Source organism: Cebus imitator, unplaced genomic scaffold (assembly GCF_001604975.1).
Source record: "Cebus imitator isolate Cc_AM_T3 unplaced genomic scaffold, Cebus_imitator-1.0 Scaffold285, whole genome shotgun sequence".
Classification (NCBI taxonomy): Eukaryota; Metazoa; Chordata; class Mammalia; order Primates; family Cebidae; genus Cebus; species Cebus imitator.
The window spans coordinates 582,568-596,842 of NW_016107600.1; the positions used below are offsets into that span (position 1 = coordinate 582,568).

Genomic DNA, 14,275 nt, shown 5'->3' on the forward strand with positions numbered 1-14,275 from the left:
CCCAGGAGGCAGAGGTTGCAGTGAGCCGAGATTGCACCACTGTACTCCAGCCTGGGTGACAGAGGGAGACTCTATCTCAAAAAAAAAAAAAAAAAATGGGCAGGAAGCTCATAGTCATCTGTGTATATAATACACAAAATATAAATTATACACCAAATAGCAGAATATAATCAGTGTGGGGTTAGTGGCAACAAGAGCTGGCAGGGGCTGTGGGAGGAGTTTGTGTCTCACTCTGCCCTTCCCTCTCCAGCTGGGCATTTCTGCCTCTGTCCCTGTTCTCTGCCCCTCTCTCTCTCTCTCTCTCTCTCTCTGTGTGTGTGTGTGTGTGTTTCTCTGTTTCCCTCTCTCTCTCTCTTTCTCTCTTCCTCTTTCTCATTCCTCACACCTCACACTGGCTCCCACCCTCCTCAACCATAGGACACGGAGGAGGAGAAGATGCAAACCCTGTCCTTGAAAGGTGTAAGGTGCAGCTGGGCAAACACCAGGCCGACCCATCCACAGGAAACCCCTCGGGGCCAAGGCCCAGCAAAGTCCTCTGTTTTGGCACCAGAAACAAAGGATTGTTCCAGGGATTAGAGAGAAGGAGCCAGCCTGGCTGGCTGGGAGGGGGAGGAGGAGGAGCAGGGAGAGGGACTTCCTGGAGGGGTGGGCCTCACACTGACAGCAGACAAGGATGAATGGAATGTTCCTTTGCCGAAGAGGGGCCAGGTGACCCCTCTCAAGACTGAAGGGCTTCAGGTAGTGCTCTCGCAGCAAGCTCAGAGACACGTCCAGCATCCTCCACTTTCCCGGTCCTGTCCAGGAGAAATGGAGTGGTGGAGGAGAGCCAGGACCTGAAGAAAGGCACATAGCCTGCCTGGGGGCAGAGAGGGGTGAAGAACGATCCAGGGGCTGGGATCCTAACACTCCTGCTGAATTGGAACTCCCCTCCTGTAACAGCCTCTCCAATGGCCCCATCCCAGCTGCACAGACAGGTATCCCTGGGCAGAGGTCAAACAGCCACAACGGAACAATCCCAGAGAGGCCATTGCCTCCATCCTTCTGTCTCTACATTCTCTGAGACCCCCAGGAATCAGTTCAGGACTTCACTCTGGTGCTTTTATTTTCTCAGGACATGACTTCTGTCGGGGAGACGGGCGGAGTCAGTAAGGCTTGGGACTGGGGGTCACAGGACAGAAAGGACACTCTGGGGAACCGCTGTGGGTAGACTGAACCTCTGGGATGTCCCCAGGGCCCATAAGCTTCAGACCAGCCCCCTTGCTTTTGAATTTCCACCCACCTGCCTCTTCATTCCCCACACCCACTGTCTTGGGTTGGGCTGAGGTAAGGGCATGGAGAAGCCACATGGCACTCAGTGTATGGAATCCTCCCCTGGACTCTGCCAGGCCCTCTGGCCCAGAGTGGGTCACGCTGTCCTGTGCTACCTGGGAGGCGGGGAGGGACTGAGGTCCAAGCGCCACTATGGACAGAGCCCCTGGCCAAGCATAGACACAGGGCCCCAAGAATCCCAGGCCTGGGAGATGAGGGAGGGTGTCTCATGGCTTCCCCCATCCCACCTGTCCTGCATCCTCATCAAGGTACTTCTGGGCCCCTTGAGACAGTGGTGACAGCTAAGGGTGAGGGGTCAGGGGGTAAGACAGCATGAGCCCTTCATCTCTCTACCCTGAACCTCACTAATTTGCTTCCAGAATTATCTTTAAATCTACATTATTCCCCTATCACTACTCCCCCTGAAACACCTGTGACGGCCTCTCATTGTTGAAAGCATAAAATCTGATTTCCCCCTGCATTCCATCTCTTACATCAGCCTCCCTGCTCAAATGCCCCACCTTTCTTTCGCTAAACCTACTGTTCCACCTGCACTGACCTCAAACAACGTTTCCCAAACTGCCTCCTGCCAGGAGTTCTCGCCACCCCTTCATGTCCTGCATCCCATGCCTTCCTCAAGGTTCAGTGCAAATCACACCTCCTCCCCGAAGCCTTCCCTGTAACTCGGCGGCCACCCTCCAGCTGCCTGACAATGCTGTCTCCTCCTCTGACACCTCTTATGAGCACTACTCATCAAGATTGTCCCTTTAGTACCTGGGGCGCCTGACCCCACATGTTGGCTGGTATTGTTTATTTGAATGAACATTGCCTTGGTAAGATGACGGAGCCTGCTCTTCCTCCTAGAGAGAAGCCAAGAGCAAGGGTCAAAAACTCCCAGCCTGAACCTGGGAGATGTCCATATACTGATGAAATGAGAGATCCTCCTCTGGGTTCTGATGCACAGGCCTGGTACCAGATGAGGAAGCCATAAGGGATGCAGAGAGAGACCCAAAGGCGGAGATAAGGGCTGAGGGAGGGGGGATGGAAGGAACTGGGGAGCCAAACCCCTGCTAGGAGCAAGCAGGAAAAGAATGCAGCGTCCATCCTAAAAGAAGGAAAATGGAAGCTTTCCTGGGGGAGGACCCGGTGCCTGATCTTATCTGCTCTTTACATTCCAGAGGGCCCCTGCTTCTGCTTCCCATCTTAATTAGAGAATACCTGAGAAGCCCTGCACCCCGCAGGGAGAAAGGAATGCAGGCCCTTCCCTTCCCCCACCCAGGCTGCCTCTCACGTCTGACCTCCTGCTGGCTGTGTGGTCAGACTCTTGGGAGCCTGGTTCTGGATCCCTTTTCTGTTTTATGTTCTTTTGTCTGCAGTGGGCTGATCCATTAAGCTGGATTCCTTGAAAGATTATGTGAGAGGGTCTGGGAAGTGTCAGGGCTCTGCTACTGCAGGAGAAAAAAAAAGTATCAGAAAGAACTATTGAGAGAAACAGCCGATTCTCTCAGTCAGTCTGCCATCCTGCCCCGTCCCCCTCCACAGATACCATTGCCCTCACCCCACCACCATATCATCCAGGCAAGGCGCTGACACATCACCAATCAGCACCCACCCCCCTGTCCTCCACCTATGCTGGGGGACTGACACTTCTTTGATAGTCTCTGTCCTCAGGAGTATCAAGCTCCCTGGACAACCTTCTCCTGCATCTCTCTGTTCCTTCTTACAGCTAAGCATCTTAAATATCTTAAATTATTCTCTCTCTCTTTTTTGAGAGGAGTTTTGCTGTTGTTGCCCAGGCTGGAGTACAATGGTGTGATCTTGGCTCACCGCAACCTCCACTTCCCGGGTTCCAGCGATTCGCCTGCCTCAGCCTCCCAAGTAGCTGGGATTACAGGGATGCACCGCCATGGCCAGCTAATTTTGTATTTTTAGTAGAGACAGGGTTTTATCATGTTGGTAAGGCTGGTCTCGAACTCCTGACAGGTGATCCACCCGCCTCAGCCTCCCAAAGTGCTGGGATTACAGGTGTGAGCCACTGTGTCTGGCCTTACATTATTCTCAAAAGAGGTCTATACACAAGCTCTCCCCTTCCTCACCCAGTTCACTCTTCAGCCCCTCAAGGCTGGCCCAGCTCCTGTGGCTCCTCAGAAGTGGCACTAGCCAAGGTTCCCAGAGACCTCCCCGTTGTTGAAATCAGTGGACATGACATTCCTTTTGTTCCTTGACCACTTAGCTTGTAACAGCTGCACGGTCCCTCCTTCTTGAAACACTCTCCTTCCTGGTCTCCCGGACACCTTGTCCAGCTTTTCTCTAGTTATAACCTCCCCGTTCCTTTTCCTGACTCGTCCTCCTTGGTATGGTCTGTAACTTGATGTTTCTGATCTATAAATTGACCTGATATACAGTTGATGTTCCTCAGGGCTGTGTCCTCTCCCCTCTTCTCTGATTACTGGGGACTATTTTCTTGAGCCATCTCATACCTTCCCCCTGGTTTTAATTGCATCTTCTATACATCAAAGTCTTCCAGATGGTGATGTCCAACCAGACCTTTTTGTGAGCTCCAGAGCAGCCTCTGGAATGTCCTACTCAATGCCTCCTTTTAGATATCTGTTAGGCATCTCAAATTTAACCTGTTCAAAACTGGATTGTTGACCTTAGCTCCTACAGCTGCTTCATAATTCTTGTTCATCTTAGTAAATGATACACCATCCATCTAATTGCTGGTTCTAGAAACCTGGGAATCATTTTTGACATCTCCTTCTTTCTTACTCCACCCTATGGATCTAATAAATTAATAACCCAGCCAGGCTCGGTGGCTCATGCCTGTAATCCCAGTACTTTGGGAGGCTGAGGCAGATCACAAGGTCAGTAGTTTGAGAACAACCTGACCAACATAGTGAAACCCCGACTCCACTAAAAATACAATTAGCCAGTCATGGTGGCGCACACCTGTAATCCCAGCTACTCGGGAGGCTGAGGCAGGAGAATCGCTTGAACTCCAGAGGCGGAGGTTGCAATGAGCCGAGATTGTGCCATTGCACTCCAGCCTGGGCGACAGAGCAAGAATCTGTCTCAAAAAAATAATTAATAACCCTACTTTCAAAATATGTCCAAATCTATTCCTTTCCCTCCATTCACACCCAGTATCCAGCCTGTAGGTGTCTGTCCTCTGTACTGGCACTGCAACATCTTCCTAACAGCTGGTCTCACAGCCACCAGTAACCACCCAGCCTTCCTCCACACGCCAGCCAACATGGTCTTCTTTCAAAATAAATCTCGATGGGCGCAGTGGCTCACGCCTGTGATCCCAGCATTTTGGGAGGCCAAAGTGGGCAGATCACCTGAAGTCAGGAGTTCAAAACCAGCCTGGCCAACATGGCAAAACCTCATCTCTACCAAAAAAAAAAAAAAAAAATTGGCTGGGCGTGTGGCAGGCGCCTATCATCCCAGCTACTCAGGCGGCTGAGGCAAGAGAATCATTTGAACCCAAGAGGCAGAGGTCATAGTGAGCCGAATTGGTGCTACTGCACTCCAGCCTGGTGACAGAGCAATACTCCGAAAAAAAGAAAATAAAAATAAAAGGCCAGGCATGGTGACCTACACCTGTAATCCCAGCACTTTGAGGGGGCCGAGGCAGGCAGATCATGAAGTCAGGAGTTCAAGACCAGCTTGGCCAACATAGTGAAAACCCATCTCTACTAAAAATATAAAAAATTAGCCAGGCGTGGTGGCAGGTGCCTGTAATCCCAGTTACCCAGGAGGCTGAAGAAGGAGAGTCACTTGAACCCAGGAGGCAGAGCTTCTAGTGCGCTGATCGTGCCATTGCACTCCAGCCTGGGCGACAGTGCGAGACTCTGTCTCAAAATTAAATAAATAAAATAAATAAATGAATAAAAATCTCTTCCAGTGGTGCAGACTTGTAGTGCCAGCTACTTGGGCAGCTGAAGTGGAAGAATCACTTGAGCCCAGAAGTTTGAGACCCCCTTGGGCAACACAGCAAGACCACATCTAAAAAATACATAAATGCATAATAAATAAATAAATAAATAAATAAATAAATAAAACTAGATCTCATCATATCTCTCACCTACTTAGAACCCTTCAGTGATCTCGGAAGCATCCAGACTCCACGGTCAGTGCCCTGGCTCCCTGCAGCTCCACCTTTTGCAGTCTCGCCTGCTCACCAGCCTCCAGCCACACCATCCACTCCACACACACACTCCTGCCTTAGCTCCCTCCCACCTCCTCCTCAGCCATTTCTCCCTTACCTTCCCACACTCTGTCTAAATGCTCTGGTATACAGAAGGAGCTCGATGAGTATGAGGAAGGAACGGGGACAGAGGAAGGAAAGGAAAAGCCATAGTGAGAGGGTGACGCTTACACCAAGGAGCTGTATGGTGAGGGCAGGGGCAGGTTGAGGGATGAGGCTTCAGAGCTCCCTTGAACTATCCCTTGAAGCATTCTGTAATGAATCCTGTCCCTTTAAGCGTTTCGTAGCAAGACCTGCACCTGTTTATCTGTTTTATTTCTGGCACTGCATCATTATAACCATTGGTTTTATTGAATGATGCTGATGCCTTCTTCTTGTTTGTTTTTCTGAGATAAAGTCTCACTCTATCACCCAGGCTGGAATGCAATGACATGATCTCAGCTTACTGCAAACTTTGCCTCCCGGGTTCAAGAGATTCTCCTGCCTCAGCCTCCTGAGGTTCACACCACCACGCCCGGCTAATTTCTTCTATTTTCAGTAGAGACAGGGTTTCACCATGTTGTCCAGGCTGGTCTTGAACTTATGACCTCAAGCCTTGGCCTCCCAAAGCCACGGCGTCCGGCACATTGTTGACTAGTGACTGCAGCTGGCCCTGAGAAAAGCAGTATTACCTCCCTCTGCCCCCTGGTGGCCTTCTAAGTGCGGAGACCATTGTTCCAGTCTAACCCTGGCTACTAGAATGTGCTTTGATTTTCTGGCTTATAGCACCACCATTTGGCCAAACTTGCTAATAGGCAGCTGCTCCATCCACATTCACCTCCAATTTTTCAACCTTCTCATTGGCAAAGTTCATGGAATCAGAGCCTCTTGGAGCTTAAACAATGGATGTAAGTGCTCCCTGGAGCCTCATCCAAGCTTGCAGTTCATTCTGGAGGGCCACGCTAGAGGTGTAGACAGAATGGCAGTGACCATGGTGCAGGAGTCAAGGAACTGGCCCTGTGAATGTCAGGCATGTGTCCCCCTGGGTTTCCTGGTCCTTCCCTATTTGCCCTTGCCCTGACACTCGTCATCCTCCTTCACACTGCTTCCTACACAACGTTTCTTTGGATTGGCTCAATCCTATTTACACAGTCTTTGATCTCTGCCTTTCTGATCCTCACCACACTTTAAAAAACAAATGTTTTCATTTTTCCTTATTACAAAAGCAATCATATTTATAGTAGAAAATTAGAGGCCAGGCATGGCAGCTCAGGCCTGTAATCCTAGCACTTTGGGAGGCTGAGGCAGGTGGATCACAGGGTTAGGAGTTCAAGACCATCCTAGCCAATATGGTGAGACCCCCGTCTCTACTAAAAATACAAAGAATTAGTCTGGCGTGGTGGCGCATACCTGTAATCCCAGCCACTTGGGATGCTGAGGCAGGAGAATCACTTGAATCCAGGAGGCAGAGGCTGCAGTGAGCCAAGATAGTACCACTGCACTCCAACCTAGGCAATAAGAGCAAAACTCCATCTCGAAATAATAAGTACTCATCTTACATAGATTCTGATAATATTATTTTCAAGGATTGAATAATGTCCCCTCAATGAACAGATATAACATAATTTCTTTCTTTTCTTTTTTTAGATAGTCTCGCTCTGTCACCAGGCTGGAGTGCAGTGGCATGATCTCAACTCACTGCAACCTCCACCTCCTGGGTTCAAGCAATTCCCCTGCCTCGGCCTTCTGAGTAGCTGGTACTACAGGCACGCAACACCATACCCAACTAATTTTTGTATTTTTAGTAGAGACAACTTTTACCATATTGGCCAGGATGGTCTTGATCTCTTGACCTTGTGATCCTTCTGCCTGTCAAAGTGCTGGGATTACAGATGTGAGCCACCGCGCCTAGCCTGAATATAGCATAATTTCTTTAACCATGCCAGGTGCAGTGGCTCAGGCCTGTAATCCCAGCACTTTGGGAGGCTGAGGCAGGGGGATCACTTGACATCAAGAGTTCGAGACCAGCCTGGTCTACACAGTGAAACCCCATCTCTACTAAAAATGCAAAAAAATTAGCTGGATGTGGTGGTGGGTGCCTCTAATCCCTGTTACTCGGGAGGCTGAGGCAGGAGAATCGCTTGAACTTGGGAGGCAGAAGTTGCAGTGAGCCAAGATCATGCCACTGCACTCCAGTCTGGGTGACATGAGTGAAGTTCTGTCTCAAAAAAAATTTATCCAGTCCCCTAGCTTGGGATTTCTACTTTGTTTTTAGTTTTCTGCTATCATAAACTGAACTGCAACAAGCATCCCTCTGGCCATTTGAAAAGTAATTTTGTATTGTGAATGTTCCCATAAACAGCATGCTTAGTTCATTAAACTGTGAGGACCTGGTAGTAACTGCCCAGTGCCCCTCTCCCCTCATGCAGAGACACACTTGCAGACTCCAGTCAGCAGTCCTGGCCCCCTCCCCCGATCAGCACAGTGGATACTTACCTAAATCCCACTCACCTCAGCTCTCAACTTCTCTGGAACTCCCAAGGTCCTTACTCTTTTCTCTTCCTTAATTTTATGTTTTACTTTTTTATAGAAACAAGGTCTCGCTGACTTTTTTTTTTTTTTTTTTTTTTTGAGACAGGTTCTAGCTATGTTGCCCAGGCTAATCTCAAACTCTTGGCCTCGGGCGAGTGTCCTGCCTCTGCCTCACGCAGTGCTGGGATTATAGGCTTGAGCCACAGTGCCCAGCCCCTTACTCTCTTCTTACCTAGCATCTAAGTATCCATCAATATATTCCTTCAGAAATGAATGATATTTTTACCCTGGTGTTTACGTCTTTATAATAATACCTAATATTTGTACAATGCTTTGTAGTTTATTTTATACAGAGCTACCACTCTTTGAGTGCTTACTGTGTGCCAGGTACTGTGCTAAGAATTTGAAATAAATGATCCCTAAGCTTTCCAAGATAGGTAAGTATAAGCGGTCCCGTGTCACAAAAAAGGAAACTGCTGGGTGTGGTGGCTCACACCTGTAATCCCACCACTTTAGGAGGCTGAGGTGGGCAGATCACCTGAGATCAGGAGTTTGAGACCAGCCTGGGCAACATGGCTCTACTAAAAAAAATACAAAACTTAGCTGGGCATGGTGGCGGGCACCTGTAATCCCAGCTTCTCCAGAGCCTGAGGCAGGAGAATTGCTTGAACCCGGGAGCCGGAGGTTGTAGTGAGCCGTGATTGTACCACTGCACTTCAGCCTGGGTGATAGAGTGAGATTCCATCTCGAAAAAAGAAAAAGAAAAAGAAAAAGGAAACTGGGGTTTAGGACAAGGCCAAATGACATAGTAGAAAAAGCTCTGAAGTCAGACCAGACCCAAGTTTGAATTATTTATTTGCTGTGAGCATCACAAACTGTCAGTTCACTCCATGGATAAAAATCGGATGTGAACACCTCTAGCCAGGGCGTGCACTCCTCAGTCTTCCACAGTTTGCACCACTCCCAGTGACCTACACCACTTTGCACACTTGCCTACCTGAACCCTGACAGTATGTGAATTTGAAAATAGTATTCCATGGCCGGGCGCGGTGGCTCACGCCTGTAATCCCAGCACTTTGGGAGGCCGAGGCGGGTGGATCACGAGGTCAAGAGTTCGAGACCATCCTGGTCAACATGGTGAAAGCCCGTCTCTACTAAAAATACAAAAAATTAGCTGGGCATGGTGGCACGTGCCTGTAATCCCAGCTACTAAGGAGGCTGAGGCAGGAGAATTGCCTGAACCCAGGAGGCAGAGGTTGCAGTAAGCCGAGATTGTGCCACTGCACTCCAACCTGGGTAACAAGAGCAAAACTCCGTCTCAAAAAAAAAAAAAAAGAAAATAGTATTCCATTCGATCTTTATCAAGGGCTTTGTAAGGAGGGCAGTAGCATAACAAAGGTAGGAGGGTAGGAGAATTCCACCCTGAGTTAGGCAAGAACGGGATGTTTAGTCCACAATGAGTTTTATTTTATAATTTATTTTATTTTATTTTATTATTTCAAATATGGAACGCATCACAAATTTGTGTGTCATCATTGCACAGGGGCCATGCTAATCTTCTCTGTGTCATTCCAATTTTAGCATATGTGCTGTAGAGGCGAGCACTATTTTATTTTATTTTTTGAGGTAAAGTCTTGCTCAGTCACGCAGGCTGGAGGGCAGTGACACAATCACCACTCACTGCAGCCTTGACATCCCAGGCTCAAGTGATCCTCCCACCTCAGCCTCCTGAGCAGTTGGGACTACATTCATGCACCACCACACCAAACTAATTTTTTATTTTTTGTAGACATGGGGTCTCACCATATTTCCCAGGCTGGTCTCAAACTCCTGGGCTCAAGGGATCCTCCCCGCTGGGCCTCCCAAAGCACTGGGACCACAGGCACATGCCACCATGCCAAGCTAATTTGTTTTTGTTTGTTGGCTGGTTTCTGTAGAGATTGGGGTCTCACTATGTTGCCCAAGCTGGTCTCAAATTTCTGAGTTCAAACCATCCTCCTGCTTTGCCCCACCCCCCCAAAGCACTGGGACTACAGGCATGAACCACTATGCCCAGCCTTCTGCCTCTCTTTTTTTTGTTTTTGAGACAGAGTTTTGCTCTTGTGGCCGAGGCCGGAGTGCAATGGTGCGATCTCAGCTTACTGCAACCTCATCTTCCAGGTTCAAGCAATTCTCCTGCCTCAGTCTTCCAAGTGGCTGTGATTACAGGCATATGCCACCACGCTCGGCTAATTTTGTATTTTTTTTTTTTTTGAGATGGAGTTTCACTCGTTACCCAGGCTGGAGTGCAATGGCGCGATCTCGGCTCACCGCAACCTCCGCCTCCTGGGTTCAGGCAATTCTCCTGCCTCAGCCTCCTGAGTAGCTGGGATTACAGGCACGCGCCACCATGCCCAGCTAATGTTTTGTATTTTTAGTAGAGACGGGGTTTCACCATGTTGACCAAGATGGTATCGATCTCTCAACCTCATGATCCACCCGCCTCGGCCTCCCAAAGTACTGGGATTACAGGCGTGAGCCACCGCGCCCGGCAAGTTAATTTTGTATTTTAAGTAGAGACAGGGCTGGGCGCGGTGGCTCACGCCTGTAATCCCAGCACTTTGGGAGGCCAAGGCAGGCGGATCACCTGAGGTCAGGAGTTCAAGACCAGCCTGGCCAACACGGTGAAATCCTGTCTTTAAAAAAATAAAAAATAATAAAAATAATAAAATTTAAAAATAAAATAATAATTTAAAAAATAAATTAAAAAAAAAAGTAGAGGCAGGATTTCACCATGTTGGCCAGACTGGTCTCAAACTCCTGACCTTAGGTGATCCGCCTGCCTCGGCTTCCAAAGTGCTGGGATTACAGGCGTGAGCCACTGCACCCCGCCATTCTGCCTCTCTTCTTTGGAAGACAGTTGGCTTCCATTTCTCTATAAGCTCCAAGCCCAGAACAGATAATAAGCCCATCAAATTGGCTGCACAGGCACCTAGAAGGTTTGGGGCTAAGTCACATACCCAACTAGTGACACTTCCTTCAGGGAGCAGCACAGGGCTCCCAACCCTGTTGGGATGCAGGACAGCTGAGCCAGAAATTTCAATCATAGTAGACAGCCTATCTCTCCAAAGAAGACTTACACTTGTCTTCTGCCTCTTGCTGACATTCTGTGACTGCACAGACAGCACTGTGTCAGTTTAGCAATTACTACATAACAAACCACCCGAAGAGTTAGAGGCTTAAAGCAATAATTAGCTCACAACTCTGCAATTTTAGCTGGACTAAGCTGAGCAGTTCTGTTGATATCACTTTGAGTTGCTTGAGTGGCTGCACTCATATGGACAGGACGGTCTACGATGGCCTCACTCACATATATCTGGCAGTTACCTGGGATTGTCAGCCAAAGGACCTCCGTTCTCCTGTGTGTGGCTCTCCAGCAAAATAGCCTTCGCTCCTGGCCTGGCATCAGCAGGTCCCAAGAGAGTGAAAGTGGAAGCCACAAGATTTTCCACAATCTAGGCTCCAGAAGTCCCATATTGTCACTTCTGACACATTTGTTAGCCAAAGCAAGTCACAAGGCAATGTGAAATTCAAAAAGTAGGAAACATAGACTCTACTTTTTGTTTTTTTGGGTTTTTTTTTGGACAGAGTCTCACTCTGTCACCCGGCTGGAGTGCGGTGGCGCAATCTCGGCTCACTGCAACCTCTGCCTCCCGGGTTCAAGCTATTCTCCTGCCTCAGCCTCCCAAGTAGGAGGCTTAGACATCTTAGATGTCTCTAAGAGACAAACTGAAAAATTCTGGACTAGTCCAGGACAAACTCACAGGGTAGTGGAAGGCAGAAACCAAATCTCCAAAAAGTAAAAAACTGAGGAAAAAAAATTTTAACCAGAAGAGCAAGACTAAGTGTCAAGTCCAAAGAGAAATGTTAGGCCATAAATGGGAAAGTAAATTACTGGGTCAGAAGCTAATAAAGAAATGGCAATGTCGAATAAGAAATGTATGAAGAAAAGGAGGTAAGAGTCAAGCCGTGAGAAAGAATCATTAGGGCAGAGCACGGTGGCACATGCCTATGGTTCCAGCTACTTGGAGGGGTGAGGCTAGAGGATTACTTGAGCCCAAAAGCTCCAGCCTGGGCAACACAGCAAAACCCATCTCTTTAAAAAAAAAAAAAGAAAGAAAGAAAGAAAGAAGAAAAGAAATAACCATTAGGCCCCTAAGAGTGTGCACTTATGCTGGCTGTTGGGGGCAGGTAGGACTGAGAGCCTAAAGAACATTCTGAGGCCAGGCAAGGTGGCTCATGCCTGTAATCCCAGTACTTTGGGAGGCTGAGGCGGGCAGATTACCTGAGGTAACGAATTCGAGAGCAGCCTGGTCAACATGGCAAAACCCTGTTTCCACTAAAAATATAAAAATTAGCCGGGTATGGTGGCACGCGCCTGTAATGCCAGCTGCTTGGGCGAGGCTGAGGCAGGAGAATCACTTGAACCCAGGAGGCGGAGGTTGCAATGAGATCTCACCACTGCACTCCAGCCTGTATGAAAGAGTGAGACTGTGTCTCAAAAAAAGAAAAGAAAAAAAGAATATGCTGGGGCTCCACTCCAGCATTTAAGCTAAAGCTAGAAATACAGGAAATACACGGTTGAAGGCATCCACTGAGCTCACCAGGAGCTCATCAGGAGCTGTGACACAAAGATATGGTCTTTGCGCCCATCTGAACAGGAGTGACAACAGAAGCTCTGGGAACTGATGAGTCACTAAGGAAAAAAATGCAGAGCATAGTTGCAACTAGTGGCCCATGGACTAAAGGAGCCCCAGGTGCACTTTATTTGGGCTACACAGAGTTGTAATTTTTTGAATTAACTATCCACTTTTAAATATTGGAATGTTTCACACAAAAAAATTTGTATATCTAGTTTATGAAGATCTGGTAATGCTGAGGCCGATTTCACTTGACAGTGAGAGTTAGGGTTGAATTGTGACTGTCACCTTTTTTTTTTTTTTTGAGACAGAGTCTTGCTCTGTTGCTCAGGCTGGAGTACAATGGTGCGATCTTCGCTCACAGCAACTCCGCCTCCCGGGTTCAAGCGATTCTCCTGCCTCAGCCTCCCGAGTAGCTGGGATTACAGGTGCCTGCCACCATGCCCAGCTAATTTTTGTATTTTTAGTAGGGACATGGTTTCACCACGTTGGCCAGACTGGTCTCGAACTCTTTACCTCAGGTGATCTGCCCACCTTGGCCTCCCAAAGTGCTGGGATTACAGGCGTGAGCTACCGTGCCAGGCCTGTTACCTTTAAAGAAAGCACATAGGGTAGGCTAGGCCACTGTAAGAAAATGTCAGGGACTTAACACAATGAAGATTTGTTTATTGTCCAAGCAACGTCCAGGGTGAATCGGGCAGCTCTCCAGGGTAGTTTTCTTCCTTGCGATGACTCAGGGATCCAGGCTGTGTACCCTTTATGACTCTGCTTTTCCAACTTACACTCTACATGATCCCATCGGGGGGCCAGAGCTGGAAGGCTGCTTTGTGGTGCTTATATGCTTCCAACACGAAGCAAAATGGAACTTAAACTATCCGTTTATTTGCCAAAACTAGTCCCAGGGCACTCATCAGGGGCCTGAGAAATGTGGGGCAGCTCATGGATATTGAGTGAGCAGTAAATGTCTCTGCCATATGGAACATGTGCTCTGCAGTTTGCCACATGCCTGCCAGGCTGCTTAAATCATTCATACGATCTGCCTGGCTCCTGGAGATACCGGCATTTGCAGTCTTTGGTACAAAAAGTGGGGAGTGCTGAGGAGAGAACCTTATGGAATGCTGCCAGCCATCACAATAGAACCCTACACTAGCCAGGCGTTTCCTGCCAGAAAACAGAACCCACCCCTGGGAGGTGACCTGGCCATATCTTTCATATCTCCTGGTCACACTGCTGAGGGGGTGCCTGCTTCTTCTCCATAGATGAAGATTCAAAATATTCTTGTGTTACAACCTTTGCATATTTCAAATTCCTTATAGTTAAGAAGGCTCTTCTGAATTCTACCTACTTTCCTTCCCCCTACATTGCATTTCTCCTTGTTGCTCTTGTTCTGCAGGGCTACCTAAAGACTGAACTGAGCAAGAACCTGCACACTAGGCTCTGGATAGTACTGGTTCCCATGTAAAATGTTCAGGAAGACAAATTTATGTGTTTTTCCTGAATAGTGCTTGTTTTACACAATTTTATTTGTCTCACTGTTTACTATTTTTTTTTTTTTTTTTTTTTTTTT

The 14,275-nt window shown here is 48.2% G+C and overlaps 1 non-coding gene across 1 annotated transcript; it reads right to left on the bottom strand.

The window, feature by feature from the left end:
* Window positions 1-9,527: 9,527 nt before the first annotated feature.
* LOC119467407 lies at window positions 9,528-9,634 on the bottom strand. Its single transcript, XR_005195944.1, has one exon. It is a non-coding gene; the product is annotated as a U6 spliceosomal RNA (small nuclear RNA).
* Window positions 9,635-14,275: the final 4,641 nt, after the last annotated feature.